The following is a 12017-nucleotide window of genomic DNA, read 5'->3' as shown; positions in this document are numbered from 1 at the left end:
CGTTATATTTATCGTACTGCTTAATAGCGAAACATCCCTGTTTAGCATGTTGTAAGTAGATACTGAGGTATAGGAATAATTTAATTCAATTCTTTATTTATTTAACGTGTATTACGAACAGCCCAAAGGTTACGAGTCGCTCTTCTCAGGTAGAGGAATCTATACTTAGTGACTTTAATCTCGGGAGGGAATATATTATCAAAGTGGTCAATACATTTCTCATTTTTATTATCAAAGACAATTAAGACATCGTCGATACATCTGAGAGTGGAATTGAAGGACTTGGAAAGGTTTTTGTAAAAAGCCCTAAAAAACCCTTGAATGAATTTAGCCTCATACGATTCCAATCTTAATGCTTCAACATGCTCTCATCTTGTTAACGTTCATTGTCTGGAAAAATCGTCCAAAGAATCCATTTATATCTTGAAATCCACATTCAAATTGTGATAACAAAACAACAAAACAAGATGATACCGAAGTGTCAACAAAACCATAGTTCGAACTCAAAATCGATAAAGCTAGGGCAAAATACGAACAAAGGAAACCATGGAAACCATTGACAAATGCAAGGAGAATAAGACCAGGTGTTCCGGAAGTGTAAGCGTCTTCTGCATCATCGATGACACCCACCTTCTAAGTCGAATCCAAGTATTGTCGCTTTTTTATATCGAGAACTCGGGTAGTGACAACTAAACCAAAAGACACTCTAATGAGCATACTAAAAGTATCGATCTTCAAATCACACAAAGAAATAGCTATAAATTTGTCTGTCAGCAGGCGACATCAATCTCGGAAGTCATGATATTCGGAGCAAGCTCTGGAGTAAGGTGTCAACTGTGCTTCCCCTCTTTGTATTACGAAAAATACAAGAGAGTTTGACTAAAACTGTTTCATGTGACCATTGAAAACAAGCTTAGAGACCTAAAATTATGAATGATGTAGTCGTTTTTGCGACCTGTTTTTTATAATGTCCTTTACTACAAGTTTGTCTAATCTAACGTTCCATCGTGCTTCAGATGCAAATTCTAAACTTACTGCTTCAAAACTTATCAACCACAGGCAAACGTTACAGCAGCTGGATATAGATGACCTTAGAATAACACGTCCTTTCGTTATGTTCCTTTTTTATATATTTTTTAAAGTGACGTACTACTGTTGCTATTTATTCTGGACAAAGAGCAGAATTAGAATAAACACTTCTTTACTGTGTTTCTAATGATTATTTTACGAAGCAAAGTTGTTGATTCTGCTGGTGGACTATATTCCCCAAGGTTGGTCGTGGCCTTGTAGCTTGGACATACTCTGACACGGTAAACATGACATACTAGTTTTAGAATGAATTATCAGTTGTAAACTTTACTGAGACTTGTATAGACACAAATCCGCTTTTACTGTATTTATACACGTTTAGGAACACTTTAGATGAGCCTATTAGTTTTGATTTAAGGTACCATTGATGAGCCCTAAGCTGTTTTTCTACACGTTAAGGAACACTTTAGATGAACCTATTAGTTTTAATTTAAAGTACCATTGATGAGTCCTAAGCTGTATTTCTACACGTTAAGGAACACTTTAGATGAACCTCTTAGTTTTAATTTAAAGTACCATTGATGAGTCCTGAGCTGTATTTCAACACGTTAACGAACACTTTAGATGAACCTATTAGTTTCAATTGAAAGTACCATTGATGAGCCCTACGCTGTATTTCTACACGTTAACGAACACTTAAGATGAGCCTATTCGTTTTGATTTAAGGTACCATTGATGAGCCCTAAGCTGTATTTCTACACGTTAAGGAACACTTTAGATTAGCCTATTAGTTTTGATTTAAGGTACCATTGATGAGCCCTAAGCTTTATTTCTACACGTTTAGGAACACTTTAGATGAGCCTATAAGTTTTGATTTAAGGTTCCATTGGTGAGCCCTAAGCTGTATTTCTACACGTTTAGGAACACTTTAGATGAGCCTATTAGTTTTGATTTAAGGTTCCATTGAGGAGCCCTAAGCTTTATTTCTACACGTTAAGGAACACTTTAGATTAGCCTATTAGTTTTGATTTAAGGTACCATTGACGAGCCCTAAGCTGTATTTCTACACGTTAAGGAACACTTAAGATGAGCCTATTAGTTTTGATTTAAAGTACCATTGATGAGCCCAAAGTTGTATTTCTACACGTTAAGGAACACTTAAGATGAGCCTATTAGTTTTGATTTAAAGTACCATTGATGAGCCCAAAGTTGTATTTCTACACGTTAAGGAACACTTAAGATGAGCCTAATCGTTTTCATTTAAGGTACCGTTGATGAGCCCTAAGCTTTATTTCTATACGTTTAGGAACTCTTTAGATGAGCCTATTAGTTTTGATTTAAAGTACCATTGATGAGCCCAAAGTTGTATTTCTACACGTTAAGGAACACTTTAGATGAGCCTATTAGTTTTGATTTAAGGTTCCATTGAGGAGCCCTAAGCTTTATTTCTACACGTTAAGGAACACTTTAGATGAGCCTATTAGTTCTGATTTAAGGTATCATTGATGAGTGCTAAGCTGTATTTCTACACGTTAACGAACACTTGAGATGAGCCTATTAGTTTTGATTTAAGGTTCCATTGAGGAGCCCTAAGCTTTATTTCTACACGTTAATGAACAATTTAGATGAGCCTATTAGTTTTTATTTAAGGTACCATTGATGAGCCCTAAGCTTTATTTCTACACGTTAATGAACAATTTAGATGAGCCTATTAGGTTTGATTTAAGGTACCATTGATGAGCCGTTAGTTGTATTTCTACACGTTAAAGAACACTTTAGACGAGCCTATTAGTTTTGATTTAAGGTACGATTGATGAGTCCTAAGCTGTATTTCTACACGTTAACGAACACTTGAGATGAGCCTATTAGTTTTGATTTAAGGTTCCATTGATGAGCCCTAAGCTTTATTTCTACACGTTAATGAACAATTTAGATGAGCCTATTAGTTTTTATTTAAGGTACCATTGATGAGCCCTAAGATTTATTTCTACACGTTTAGGAACACTTTAGATGAGCCTATTAGTTCTGATTTAAGGTATCATTGATGAGTGCTAAGCTGTATTTCTACACGTTAACGAACACTTGAGATGAGCCTATTAGTTTTGATTTAAGGTATCATTGATGAGTCCTAAGCCGTATTTCTACACGTTAACGAACAATTTAGATGAGCCTATTAGTTTTTATTTAAGGTACCATTGATGAGCCCTAAGTTGTATTTCTACACGTTAAGGAACACTTAAGATGAGCCTATTCGTTTTGATTTAAGGTACGATTGATGAGTCCTAAGCTGTATTTCTACACGTTAAGGAACACTTAAGATGAGCCTATTCGTTTTGATTTAAGGTACGATTGATGAGTCCTAAGCTGTATTTCTACACGTTAAGGAACATTTTAGATGAGCCTATTAGTTTTGATTTAAGGTTAAGTTACCATTGATGAGCCCTAAGCTGTATTTCTACACGTTTAGGAACACTTTAGATGAGCCTATTAGTTCTGATTTAAGGTATCATTGATGAGTCCTAAGCTGTATTTCTACACGTTAACGAACACTTGAGATGAGCCTATTAGTTTTGATTTAAGGTTCCATTGATGAGCCCTAAGCTTTATTTCTACACGTTAAGGAACACTTTAGACGAGCCTATTAGTTTTGATTTAAGGTACCATTGACGAGCCCTAAGCTGTATTTCTACACGTTAAGGAACACTTTAGACGAGCCTATTAGTTTTGATTTAAGGTACCATTGATGAGCCGTTAGTTGTATTTCTACACGTTAAAGAACACTTTAGATGAGCCTATTAGTTTTGATTTAAGGTCTCATTTGATGAGCCCTAAGCTGTATTTCTACACGTTAAGGAACACTTTAGATGAGCCTATTGGTTTTGATTTAAGGTACCATTGATGTGTCCTCAATCTAGGAAATAACCACATGGTACAGTCAAGGTTTAGTTTGTTTTGGTTTCCGCACCGACCAACAGAATTCTGAAATTGGGAATTCCTTACTTTATATTTCCGGCAGATCTACTAACGCCAAAAAACTAGACAAAGAATAAAGTATTTGATTGATATGCAGAAAGTAGTTCTGATCTTTGCGATAGAATAAAAAAATAAAACCCCTAATCTTACACAATAGATATGTCGATAGTCTCTTATAAATTGCATCCACAGAGCTCTGTATGCTAAGACAGAAGCTCGTCTAACACTGAGTGACGCGTATTGACAATTATTGTTCACCCTGTTGTGAGAAACATTTGGTGTTTATTTTTACAAACAAGTGATAACCACCTACAAGTGCGTGCGGGTCCCGTGTCATAAAACACTGGCATTTGTATTTAAGTTGGCCATGGAATTATAAAGCTAACTTACAATTAACACCTACATATCATACTAGAGTTTTCAGGAAACAGGATGTCTGTTTCACACGTGTTTAAAAACAGTAGGCATTAATGTGTTTGTCTTTATATACGTCTCGTTATTACCATTGAAAAGTTGTTTTTTGTTTTCTGTTTCCTTTTAAAGCTTTTGCTGACAAACTAGCTGCTCTGCTCTGTTTGGTTGGACGGAAATACGTATATGAAAGATGCAGTTATTTTTATTAAGCGACAAAAATAAAATAAAAAATCGTCGCTATCACGTCCTTATTAGGCGATCTTGTCACCACTGTAGAGAGTTCATCCCTGCATAGAATTTGACTAAATTGATGTATGGGTCAGACACAAGAAGTCCCTAAGGAGTTTGTGTTTCATAAGGTCAAGGTCAAGGTCGTCATCACTATTTGTAGAAAGTCAAGTATGACAACAGGTTACATACAATATATTACAAGGTATCACAAATAGTACAAATCCTCTCACGACTGGTGCATATTTACATAAATCCCTTGTTTTGTCAGTGTAATATTTTCCCATTAAACAATTGTATATAGATATACTTATGCGTATATGCCGATACAGTACATATGTATGCACATGTAACGAATAATAATAATTTTACTGTTTGTACACTTAATTACATGTGATTGCATATACCTAGGTGGTATGTTCGCACACATGGATGATGAATGATTATATTTTTGAAGTCATATTTCAATAATTGTAAATGTCAATTGGTAATGGTATTACATATAATAATAAATCATGCGGAGCTGTGTATCTTGATGAGACTGATTACATCCTAATTCTTGTGAGAAGGTTAGTGATATATATATATTAATTGATATACTTATAAAATGTCATTTCCTTCATATTGTTTGGATTTCATCTTTCGTAAACATTGAAGAAATAACATGCACTTTTTACATGTCCTGTTGGGAGCTTTGTGTGCAATACATTCATGAGTGGAAGACTATAGGGTGATGAATCCATGGACTTTATGTCAGAAACTTGGGGCATTGATCCCCCAGCTGCATTGTATATTTAAACAATAACTGGTTGATTACAAGTGGCCACTGGCAAATCCCATAAAACCCGCTAGGGTTTTATGGTAGATTTGCCAGAGGCCACTTGTAATTATATCAACAATAATTACATCCAGACAACCAGGTATTTTTTATTTTTACACATTTTTCTTTTTTAAGACATATTCCTACAAAAACCTTTTGCCCTGCCTCAAAATACATTTCAGGCGGCCATTTTGTTTGTTTACATATTCCTACACCTGAAACAGGCAGTTGTAATTATAGTCGAGCAGTTGTAAGTATAGCCTATATAATTACACGTGCCCTCTTACACTGTTGTAATGGGACGGCACGGGGGCAAATGTAAATATAGCAGCATGTATTTGCATTTTTCAAAATACAAAAAAGGATATTATGTAAAACATATGATAAACTTTATCTTACTGTATATTACATTATTTCCGTATCTATCAAGTTGAAATTAAATCCTGTCCTTACATTGATTGCTCGACTGTAATTCTGCCCAATATTAGTGCGAGTAGAAGGTGTGGTGGCTGCACAGGTGTGCTTTTAAAGACAGTCTAAGTAAACAGATTATGGCTTCAACCAATGAAGATAATACTACCAATGTTGAGCACTTGAAACACTATATATGACCGTTGATACATAGTTCAGATTGTTTTATTTATCAATCTCCAGTTTCCAAACATGCAGGTTGTTGAAGACTAAAGGCATGCTATATGGTCACCAATATCATCTCCTAGGGAAATATGCTATTTCTTTGTGTGATATGAAGGTCGATATATGTTTTTTAATTATGGTTATTAGCGTGCCTTGTTGTTTTGTTGTCACTGCCCGAATACTCGATTTGAGGGATACTTTACATGGTCTCGACTTTATATACAGCAGAAGACGCTTCCCCTTCTGAAACACCTGGTCTTATTCCCCTTGTACTTTTTCAAGTATTTCCATGTAAATCTTCCTTTGTTAATATTTTCATCTAGTTTTATTGATTTTGAGTTCGAATTATTGGTTTTGTTGACATTTCGGTATTCTATTGTGTGTTTTACTGCAGTTTCTATGCATTGTTTTTAAATTATATTATAGGAGACATGATAAAGCGATATTTCTAGTGTACATTTTTCAATGAATGTACCCATAGGTATTTACGCCTATCAGACACATCTGGGAAACTTCATGAAGATGGGAATCACGAAAACATCGGTTACTCGTATCAAGCAGGCCCTATATCCAGTAACATTGATTTCGTAAGGCTTTATCTGTTGGAAAACGCCTTTATATATAGTTTTAAACAACGGTCTTATTTTCATTGATATAATTATGCATTGTGTTTGATATTCAGATTATTTAGAAATACGTTTAATACATCTTTTATTTTGAAGAGAAATTTGGATATGTCGCTTAAATATAAAACAGTTAAATGCCCAGACTTGCAGCCGCATATACTTTAACTTATTACTATAAGTGAATCAACCCCAAGGACGAAATACCAACTCAAACTCAATCTCTTTTACCATATAACATGGTTTAAACGAGTGATAAAAAGTTGGTTTCAGCACCGAATTCATCCTTGAGCATGAGAACGGTTTTTTGAAGTTCTACCTAACCAACAAAAACGTCACGACGACAGTATACTTTGCTCAGCGTAGGTTGAAAATCTTTTGTAGAAATCCCAGGCTTAGTAAAGTATTGATCAACATCTGTTGCATCTATCTACCTGAGACTTCAAACACAATCTCAATAATCAGAGGGTTGGTGTAACTGATAAGGAAAGGAAAGTTAAGTCTTAGTAATATAACTTGGTAGAGGGATAGATATTATTGTCATACTGTAGGTAAATGTTTTTAGTTTGATGGTGAGGTGACCAGTATTATCCTACTGTAGATGAAATGTTTCTAGTTTGGTAGTGGGGTCACCATTATTATCCTACTGTAGGTAAAATGTTTCTAGCTTGATGGTGAGGTGACCAGTATTATCCTACTGTAGATGCAATGTTTCTAGTTTGGTAGTGGGGTCACTATTATTATCCTACTGTAGGTAAAATGTTAAATATTTTGATAGAGAGGTGACCATTATTTCTTTGTGTGGGTAAATGTCTTATAGTTTGATAGCAAGATAACGATTATTGTCAAAATGTAGGTAAATGTTATGGAGGTTGATGGCAAGGTGACCATTATTGTCGTGCTATAGGTAATTGTCATATAGGCTGATAGTGAGGTGACCATAATTGTCAACTGTAAATAAATGTAGTACTGTGCGGTAACGATGTGTCTATTTCTGTCGTACTTTAGGTAAATGTCAAAATATTGAAGCTGACAAATAGGTGTCTGGTGTCATTATTATATACCTCTAGAGGATAAATACGATGCTAGCTATTCAGAAACAAAATACCGTAAAATATCTGGCTGTAAAACAAAAGAATAGGGCAAACATCTAACATTTTCTTTTTTTTAGATATCGCTTGTAATAGCTAGCTTTTTAAGGAGCTGTTGGAGTTCGTACACAATAATCATCCAATCATAAAGGATGATAATCTGCTCAAGTGATCTTCCACAAAAGCTTTGAATCGGATTTAAATTTGCATGATGAATGGTGTCATGCAGTGTGGAAAAGATAAAAAAAATTTTTTAACAGAAGTCGTTATAGAAAATAACAGAATTTTCAAGATTCCCCAGAGGTGGTTGTTTGGAGTTTTCAAAATCCATATCTTATGCTATGCGACAGTACGACATTGTCATTTTATGTCTAACTTAAGCTACAGTTAGTATGCTGTTTGACCGTCTTTTACAGTGGTAAATATATGGTGTTGGACCTATTTTACTGTAGTTAGCATAGCGGTTGACTGTATTTTACTACGATACGTGTGATGATTGCCCTATGTTATGCTTATCAGTGTGTCTTGTCATTTTGTTGTCATTACTCTAGTTCTCGATGTAAGGACAAGACATTACTCGGATTTGACATAGATTGCATGGCGAGTGTCGTAGAATAAGCAGAATACACTTAACCTTGCGGAACACATGGTCTTACTCTACTATAATTTTCAAGGGTCTCCGTAAAAATCTTTCCATTGTTCATTTTTTGCCCTAGTTTTATCGATATTGAGTTAGAACTATGGTTCTGTTGACACTTCGGTATTCTCTTGTGCGTTTTTTTACTACAGTTACTATGGTGATCGACCGTTTTTTGTTGCGGTCAGTTTTGTCATTGGCCGTATTTACTGTAAATTGTGGTGAAGGTTATTTGTGTACATATTATGACATTATTTATAAGTCTCTTGAGTATTGGGCTTCACATGATTTTTTTAATAGAAGAAAATTAGACAAAGGAACACTATTAATACATATGTCAGTAAGCTCAATGTTCCTCTATATGAGCTGTTTTTCCGGTTTCTGTTTCGGAATCAGTTATAATGGCACAGGTGACCGTAGCATTCTTAATAATAGCCGCGGGATAAACTTGTCAAAGACGCTAAATACCATCCATTAACGATAAACTCAATTACATGATCCTCTGGGATAATGTCAAGATAAGCTGGAAGGTGAACGAAACTGGAAACCACCCATTCGAATGTCCTTCCTGGATGAATGTGCTTAGCTACAGATATTATGTAGCTTTGAATGGTTATGCTGAGCATTTTTATGACTGTTTAAAATAACTGGGTTGTTTTTTTCGACTCTATTACCAAAACTGATCTGCTGGTATCTAACATGTATCTATCCACCCAAAGTCACACGTATGTAGTAGTTACATCCTACCGATCATACTCGGCCTAGTGCAAAAGCTGTCTACGAGAACAGTGTGGTTTGTTGGATAACGTTGGTATCCATTTCGTACCATATCGAAGATTTCAAGAGTCCAGAAATTGACCAATTAAAGCTAGTCTTAGCATTAAGTGTACCACATAATGACTCTGAAGGACTCCCTGTCGTGCACGAGCTCTTACAAAAACGTTTTTGTGGAAACGTTCATTTGTTCAATTTAACCACAAAATATTGTGATGCTGCCTATTTACGTAGCAGTATTGATTCAAGATGGATTTTGAAAACATCGTTAGGTAACTTTATTGTTTCAGCTAAAAATTGTAATTACAAATACAGCTATCGTGTTGCTAGTGAGCTTTGACAAATATATCGAACACATTACTGTACTCAGTATAATGGACAGGCCGACAATATTTTGTTGAATCTGATGGAAGCTAATGTTCATAGAATAATAGTTATTTTTCAACTGTGAGTTCCCGTACACCTTTTCTAGCACACATGATGAAAATTAATTGATACTGGAGGTGTTAAACAAGAGAGATATAATGCTAGCGTAAACCATACAATTCACTCCAGATATATATCAATGATATTTTACTTGAAGAAATGGACAATTTGCATCTCATTAACCCACATGAACTTAGTGCTACTAAATGATTGGTTGAAATAAATACATATTATACAACACACAATCACACGAGTTATAAATTGTGATGAGCTTTTCATAATATTCATGCGAACAAACATTACTTGAATCAAATGTGATTTCAAAGAGATTTGATAATATTTTGTATCTTGTCACTCGTTGATATTGATGCTTTCAAATCCCTATAAAACTGATGTATATTGGAAATATCCATGATATCGATGTAAAAAGTAAAAAGGAATACATGCTTTATTTTGTCAATTAAACATTTAAAGGAGCATTTAGCAGAACAATAAAGGTAGTATCAAACCACATGGCATTGTGAACATTAATGATGAAATATAGAATGCAGACACTCGCCTAATCCACCACGAGTTGCCTCCCCTCCCAAGCGTAATTGTAAGATACTTGACATTGGTTTCCACATCACGCTGTAAGCGGTATAGGATATAAACATCATATAATGTTTAGAAACAAAAAACATGTGTTATAACATGATAATACCTATCTCACTATTGGATCCATATCACTGTTTACAATCCAACACCCCCGTAATTTCAGAGTTGGTAGGAGTTTGTCCAACCAATGTCATTCCTTGATACGAAGTTATCGCTCATGTTTTAAGTCTGTAAAATGCGTGTAAAAAGTGAGAAATTGTTTATGGGACTGAAATGAAAATATTGAAATAATCCATTTTCTATCCTTTTACACGGAAAGATAACACTGAACTTAATGAGCTGTCGTTTTATTTTTGTTTTAGAATGAAAAAAATGTACGAGTAGATTTTTAAGTGTTTACAATTATTCAAGGTTTCATAGATTGAAGTTGCTTTTTCCTAGATATGACGGGGGATATCTTGACAAATGCCACTTAAAGAGTTCAAAAAACATTTTTTTCTGACTTTTTGTGTGGGTTCAAGGTATTTACCCTTAGTTTAGGTGGTCCGTTGTCCTTCCCTGTCCATTGATTGTTGAAGCTGTAATGAATATCGTCTATTTCACATTACAATATTGCATCCTTTAGTCAGTACGAACAAAATCGTCAGTCAGTACTAACTGCATTTTAGGAGGGCATATTTTCAGGTCTGTATCCATATTGAATTTCATCTTTTAAAATAACCTCTGAAATATTTATCTACTACTGTATATGACAATAGTGGTCACCTCACTACCAAACATCACCACCTTCCATGATCAAGTCTAAGAGCTTACTTTTTTGGCGTCAGTATTACCCTAGGAGAAGACAAATGCACGTGAGAGACACACATGTGATTACAGTATACCAAATATCACGTACGCTGTAGCAAAGAAGGTGGTTCGTCCTTCTGGAACCTATCGGTGATGCTACATATGTGTTTAAAATAAAATCTTTAAAAAAATACAAAAACTGTGTTTCAATCTCAAAGTTTCGTTGCCTTTTTGAGATAGCTGTACTACTGCAGGAGCGTCGCGAACTGTTGTAGAAATGAAAAGACTATGTCCAAATTACATTCTTTGAATATCATTTATTTATATTTTGGCAAAAGTAAAATGTTAGTCAACAATAAAAGACAAAAATAACAACTCACCACAAGTGGTACCGTAAATATATTGGTCGCCGTCCCGCAACACGTCTTGAGGCGTATATAACACTGACATCTAATAAGGTGATGACGTCCATATGATATCTACAACGGAGACTTTGTTTGACGTCCAATTAACAGCTATGGTCATTGAAGGACGTGCCAGGTTTTTGTGGAAGAGCAAAGCCGGAGTTCCCGGATAAAAATCACCGACCTACGGCCAGTACCTGGCGACTGACCCAAGTAGGCCTCGAACCCGCGACCCAGTGGTGGAGGGCTAGTGGTAGCAGACTGTCAGACGCCTTAACCACTTGGCCACAACGGAGACGAATTACAGTAGTAAAATCTGACCAAGTAATGTTACTTATATATTGTTCCTGTTTTAAGAACAGTATCCGTTGGGTATGTACTTCCGGTGGCATTAAAACCCAATAAACAGGAAGGATCGTAAGATTGTAAGAAGCTACTGTAGGAAACATTGTTAACAATTGGGAAGTTGACGTCGTCAAGTGCTATGACCATTTTTGTCATATAATAGGTAAATGTCAAGATGTGAATCAGACCAGGGGGAAGCTGCAATATATTTAATCAGAAACCTCATCAATT

Source organism: Mizuhopecten yessoensis, unplaced genomic scaffold, assembly GCF_002113885.1.
Source record: "Mizuhopecten yessoensis strain PY_sf001 unplaced genomic scaffold, ASM211388v2 scaffold716271, whole genome shotgun sequence".
Classification (NCBI taxonomy): Eukaryota; Metazoa; Mollusca; class Bivalvia; order Pectinida; family Pectinidae; genus Mizuhopecten; species Mizuhopecten yessoensis.
The sequence above is the reverse complement of the archived record's forward strand: the minus strand, read 5'-3'. Positions refer to the sequence as shown.